At 41.4% G+C, this 7,106-nt stretch overlaps 1 pseudogene; it reads right to left on the bottom strand.

The window, feature by feature from the left end:
• Positions 1-5,462: 5,462 nt before the first annotated feature.
• Positions 5,463-5,580, bottom strand: LOC126189759 (5S ribosomal RNA; annotated as a pseudogene).
• Between the last annotated feature and the right edge of the window lie 1,526 nt (positions 5,581-7,106).

The raw sequence follows: 7,106 nt of genomic DNA, 5'->3' as shown, positions 1-7,106 counted from the left end.
CGACCTCAAAGCGGGCAGAACGAAATGTGTTCAGGTGTATGATGAAATAGTCGATAATATTAGCAGAAAGGCAATTAAACAACTTTACAAACGTCCCCTGCAATTTCTTCCATGAGTATTATTCCCACGGTAACAAATTTTGAACTAGTGAAAGACTTCACTAAGAAGTGGCATAAAGAACATTACATTCAATTCAAGGGATGTGGCTCCCATTGGTATTGACACGTTAGTTTCGCTCCCAAAGATGGTGATAAGCTCTTGTCCTGACAATAAAGATAACTTATATAAAAATATTTATATCGTTTGGCTATAGAAGTACTACGCATAACTACGAGACCACAGCTTTCACAAAGGATGTTTCCAAAACACGGACACAATTTTATTTAGGAAAGAATCTGATTTTGCCTATTGTTTACAAATAAGTTAATTCCACGTCAGTGTCTACGTTTGTACATGCCTATTCTTTCAATGGCTAAAAAGCAAAATTTTTTAATGAAATTAAAGTATTATATTCAAACTTTTCCACTTTCATTTTCACTTTTCAAATCTTGAGGCATAGCAGGTAATCTTCTGAAGAGTTCAAATGCAGTCGGACTACCTAAGTCCAATATAATCTCATTTTAGTTCGCTCAAGACACTACTTCTTTAGTTAGAATTTCGAAAAAAAATTATCCCACTTGTATCGAGTGTGTACGATATTTCTCTTGATACTTGTATTTCTGAAAATGAAAATTTTCGTAATTTGTTTTCAATTTTGACTTTTTATAATCCGTACGGCTTCGCACAATTAGATGAAGAAGGAATGGTGATGGGGTAAAAATGATCGAATCCCAAAAAAGCTGTCCTCGTGGAACTGTGTAGTTCTGAAAGACAAACGAGCATGCCTATCTTCAGTTCACCACCAGCAAACATTGTTCCAGTTTTACTCACTGTTACTATCAAAAACAACATTTAACTTAATTTTTAAAGGTACTGACGATAGTTGAAACTAACAGACCTGCGAAATCTGGACAGATTGTAGAAATATGACATAATAACAATGACATGTGTACTAAAAGTACATAAGGTAAAACAATAGTAATACTATCATCATCATGATCATATACACGAAAATAGCCGGTGAGTATGTTGTTGTTGTTGTTGTTGTTGTTGTTGTTGTTGTCTCCTTCAGTCCAAAGACTGGTTTGATGCAGCTCTCCATGCTACTTTATCCTGTGCTAGCCTCTACATCTCCCAGTACCTACAGCAACCTACATCCGTCTGAATTTGCTTAATGTATTCATCTCTTGGTCTCCCTCTACGATTTTGACCCTCCACGCTGCCCTCCAATACTAGATTGGTGATCCCTTGATGCCTCAGAACATGTCCTACCAACCGATCCCCTCTTCTAGTCAAGTTGTGAAACAAATTTCTGTTCTCCCCAATTCTATTGAATACCTCCTCATTAGTTATCTGATCTACCTATCTAATCTTCAGCATTCTTCTGTAGCATCACATTTTGAAAGTTTCTATTCTATTTTTATCATCCTGTCAAACACTGCAACTATTTCCAGGCCAATTCGTACCGGATATAGACGTAGAAATGAATTTTGCAAATGTCTGAGCCGAAATCTCCGCTTTAGCGATACATTCTGCTTACCGCTCTCATCTTGTAGAAGAGGTGAATTAATATTATCGTATATCCTCTGGCGTCTTTTTACGTTCATTATGTCTGGGCACATGTAACGGCATTTGGGACTAACTCGTCGACAAATGATTTCCTGTGACTCTTCCTTGTTTTACTTTTAAAACTGGCAAATTCATCTGGGCCAGCGTTTCTTTCAATTTATTCAGTAGAAATGAAAACAAATTGCACATGCGATTTAAATGTATGGACTACACTCTCGAATGAACGAGCACTTGCCTTTACAGTTTATTCGATACTGTAATAATAGCAAGGATTGTGAGCCCGATTACAAGTTGCCACCGCATAAGGCCAACTACCACTGTTTCGCAATAAAGTATTGGCTAGTTGAATGCCTCTTACTTTTATGAAATCAGTTCCATTTTAGAGTATGCGTCATGACGAAAATTGCAATCATCCCAAGATACTGCAACGCAGCTTCGTGTCCCTATCGAGATATTGGCCATGTATAGCAACAAAATTTGTGTTATTTACAGAAGTCCTTCTGACAGTCGTAAGAAAATGCCGTCGTGGAGTTCAGTTTCCATGTGCCAGTGATCTGTTCGAAAATGTTTTTCTATATGGAACTTGGTGAATTTAGGGAGATAGTTTCCTTGCTTTGCTCCATTTACCATCTTCCACAATGCTAAATGTTGTATTCGTGTTACAAATTCTTTTACGTACCTGAAGAAAGCTGTCTAGCTTTTAAAAATCGGCAGAGCCATGTTGATGTTAACCAGATTTAGTAAAGAGGATTGTAATTAAATGACCGTATGGCATTGTTGGCCGGGTCGGCCTCTTGGTTCAAGTATTTTTATATCGTTCTTCTATTACGATTTGCGCTTCTATGTTATGAATATGAGGGGAAATGATTAGCACACCCAGTTCCCGAATCAATGAAACCACTGATCCGGCAGGAAATCGAACCCAGGATCCTGTGATCTGCAGGCAGTGACGTTAACTGCTAGACCATGAGCTAGTCCTTCTCAAGCGAGGTCAGACGTGGCAGATGCAGACTTACTACACAAAATATTGATCAACGATTCTGGATCAGTTTCACTGATGAATTCCCACTTTTCGCTTCCCATAAACGAAGCTGTAACAGCTGTGGCGGGATTGGATTGTTGGGAAGATAATCTGAAGTTGTGTATCTCGTTTCCAGAGCTACTGATGGCTGAGACAGAGATCTGGAACGAGAAACCGCGTACTGTTTGCTTCTCAGATGCCCTCTTAAATTACACACAGAGACTCCAAAAATGATTGTTCAATACTCTGCGGTGAGAAAAGTTGTGGGATCGCGACATGCACGTATACAGATGGCGGTATTATCCAGTACACAGGGATAAAAGGGCAATGCATTGGCGGAGCTGTCATTCTTACTGTCAGATCCGTACCAAACGTTGTTTATCAACAGCTCGTCAACCAAAACTCCGAAATAGTTTGTGCTATGTGCTGTCGTCCAGAGAACGCGCGTAAATGGTAAGTAATAAGTAACACGTGATCTCGGAGCACAGGGAAAACAGAACTGTGAGCGTCTGTCATGTAGAGCTGCCGTGGGGAAGTCGGTTGAGCGTTAGTTTGTCATAACACGGGTCCTGGGGTCGAGCTTCAGTCATTATAGCTTTTGTACTGTATTACGTGTGTGGAAATATTTTGGGACCACATCTTTGTGACCTGGAGAAGTACTTCTTAGAGTTCGCAGACATGTTCTATTAGCAGTGTGCGTTCGCTTTATTTATTTGAAAGTAGAATACCAAGAGTGTACATATTTAGTTCCACAGCATAAACAATCATAACAGAAGGATAACAATTACATCCCACAAGCCCAAATGTTAATAATAATAGTAACAGCAATAATAACAACTGTTATAAACTTCTGCCGGCCGTTGGGGCCGTGCCGTTCTAGGCGCTCCAGTCCGCAAAGTCCGCCCCCGGTAGCTGAGTGGTCAGCGCGACAGACTACCAATCCTACGGGCCCGGGTTCGATTCCCGGCTGGGTCGGAGATTTTCTCCGCTCAGGGACTGGATGTTGTGTTGTCCGTATCACCATCATTTCATCCCCATCGACGCGCAAGTCGCCGAAGTGGCGTCAAATCGAAAGACTTGCACCAGGCGAGCAGTCTACCCGACGGGAGGCCCTCGTCACACGCCATTATTATTATTATTATTATTATTATTATTATTAGTCCGAAAACACGCGACCGCTACGGTCGCAGGTTCGAATCCTGCCTCGGGCATGGATGTGTGTAATATCCTTAGGTTAGTTAGGTTTAAGTAGTTCTAACTTTTATGGGACTGATGACCTCAGATGTTAAGTCCCACAGTGCTTAGAGCCAACATGGAAACATATGTGAGGGATCTGCATGTGACCACATTAACGGTAGACACTTTTGGTGAACGTGCCTAATTATTATTGAGAACAATATGAAGCACAAGGTTTGCCAGTTGCTCACACCTGCGTCTGCTTTGTGAGGACGGACAAACGTGAGTGATTAAGGGGAAGGAGTTTCTGCAGACAACAAACTTCTACTGTTGAACAACTGATAATTTGTTATGTACCTTGCCTTTGCACTATATTGAAAACTCTATTCTCTGCTTATCTTATACTGTGGCATTCGTTTTCATTTATCCATAATGAAATGCACACCCATCCAGGTTTTTATTTCTTACACTTGATTGCGCCCCCCGCCCCCCCCCCCCCCTGAATTTTGCAACTTACGGCTACTCACGACCTCACTTCCAGGGTTCAGCAAAGAGTAACTAATTCGACGAGGCTTGTTCAGTTTAACTGATATCACATTTACTCTTTGCTGTGCACACGTTTTATAAATTAACAACTTGTCACTTTGGAGCATATACGAGGGCGTTTGTAAAGTCGGTGCAAAGTCTGAGAGATGGCACCACCGGCACGTAACGAGGTCATGTTTAGTTAGCAGCATCTTTGGAAAGAACGCACGCGGAGTTTCAGCCATATTGGTCTATTTCTTTGTGTTTCGCATTCGTGTGAATCAATGAAGTCGAGTGATTGTCAAAAAATGGACGAAAAAGAATTTAGTGTGGCAATAAAACATTACTTTATGAAGGCTAAGCGCCTCAGGAAACTAAAAAGAAGCTTGATAAACATTACGGTGACTCCACACTTTCGATTAGAACAGTTTATAAGTGGTTTGAAAAATTTCATAGTGGCCATATGGGCATAAGTGGTGCTGAACGTTCTGGGCGCCCTGTGGAGATTACGACTCCAGAAATGATTCATAAAATCCATGATATGGTGACGGATGACAGACGAATTAAGGTGCATGAGATTGCTAGTGCTGTGGGCATCTCGAATGAACGTGTACATAATATTTTGCATAAACATTTGGACAAGAGAAAGGTGTCCGCAAGATGGGTTTCACGACTGCTCACGCTTGACCAAAAGCGGAATCGTGTGAAGTGTTGCCAGGTTGGTTTTCAGCTGTTCACGAAGAATCCATAGGACTTTAAGCGTGTGATCTTCACTGTGGATGAAACTTGGATACATTATTATACTCCTGAGACCAAACAACAATCTGAACAACGGGTTACCAAGGGAGAATCTGCACCAAAATAAAAAAAGCACTCCGTCTTCAGGCCACAAGTGGCCCATCGGGACTATCCGACCGCCGTGTCATCCTCACCTGAGGATGCGGATAGGAGGGGCGTGTGGTCAGCACACCGCACTCCCAGTCGTTATGATGGCTTTCTTTGACCGGAGCCGCAACTATTCGGTCGAGTAGCTTCTCAGTTGGCATCACGAGGCCGAGTGCACCCCGAAAAATGGCAACAGCGCATGGCGCCCCGGATGGTCACCCATCCAAGTGCCGGCCACGCCCGACAGCGCTTAACTTCGGTGATCTGACGGAAACCGGTGTATCCACTGCGGCAAGGCCGTTGCCCTGCACCAAAATAGGCGAAGACTATTTCTTATCACGATTGTCTTTTGGGATTCGCAACGGATAATCCTCATCGATTATCTGGAAGAGGGTAAAACTATTACAGGTGCACATTATTCATCGTTATTGGACCGTTTTAAAACCGACCTGCAAGAAAAACGCCGGCAATTGGACCGCAAAAAAGTCCTTTTCCATCATGACAATGCACCAGCACACCTCAGCAGTTGTGGTCGCAAAATTAGTAGAAATAGGATTCCAACTCGTTTCACATCCCCCCTATTCTCCAGACTTGGCTCCGTCGGACAACTAGTTGTTTCCCAATTTGAAGAAATGGCTGCTGGGACAAAGATTTATTCAAACGAGGAGCTGATTGCAGCAACTAATAGCTATTTTGCAGACTTGGGCAATTGCTATTATTCGGAAGGGATCAACAATTAGAAAAGCATTGGACGAAGTGTATAACTCTAAAAGGAGACTACGTTCAAAATTAAAAAAGGTTTACCCCAAACAAGTAAGTAGTTTTTATTGTTGCACGGACTTTTCGAACGCCCCTCGTACTTCGAGCGTTTAACTAATGATCTCGAGTAGCCTGTAAAAAAAAATCAGCTCCTGTGTGGGTGAATGCAGCAAATGTTATTGGGCCCTACATAAGTTTCAAAGTGTGTCTTATAATGAATATATTTACACATTTACACATAATTGTAGTAGTAATAACAATACAATAAAATGATTCTTTAATGAGCAGGAGGTTGACTACTGAAGCAGATATTAAATAGCAAAAGTAATTCATCACTTTTTTGTTATAACAATAATTACCATTTGCTCTAGAATTCGTAGTGAATTTATATTCTTTGTATCATGACTAAAGGGTCCGCTATATTCTTGAAACGTCTGTCGTATTATAGCGAAATAGTTAATGTAATGTTACATTTGAAAGCATGGATTAACAGAGTTTTACAATCAATATTTCCTTGTTGGGAACAACAAAGCATCGTTGTGTATCGACGCCGTGTACTGACGAAACCTGGTGGCCTCACCCCACTCGCTTACTGGCGAGTGGTCAGATGCTGGGTTGCCGCCAGACATGGTCACGACTCAGCCAAAGCAACAGCGTGACAGATGGTTCAGCTTCGTGTTGAGATCAAGTCCCCCTTAGTTTGATACTGCTATATTAATTTTCGAAGCATTCGTTTTCTACAAAACAAGACTTATGATATTGTGAACTAAGAAAGGGATGTAGTAATGATACTGTCATTTGTAATGCCACAACGAAGCATAGCCAAGGCGCAGCAGTTGAATAAGTGAACGCTCATGCCATCTGTTGGATAGTTGCACAAACAAAAGGACAGGTGCTTCCGCCTGACGGCGTCAAATGAAATAGCGCTACGAGTAAGACAGTATCTGAATAGTGCTGCGCTCGGACGACGAAATAAAGAAGCATTAAACTAGTATAATATTATTACGTCTAGTAAATACATATATATAAAATGACTGTAATTGAACATGGTAATGTTATGGTATGTCCATTT

This window comes from Schistocerca cancellata, chromosome 5 (assembly GCF_023864275.1).
Source record: "Schistocerca cancellata isolate TAMUIC-IGC-003103 chromosome 5, iqSchCanc2.1, whole genome shotgun sequence".
NCBI classification, from domain to species: Eukaryota; Metazoa; Arthropoda; class Insecta; order Orthoptera; family Acrididae; genus Schistocerca; species Schistocerca cancellata.
This window is presented reverse-complemented; position numbering and strand designations above follow the sequence as displayed.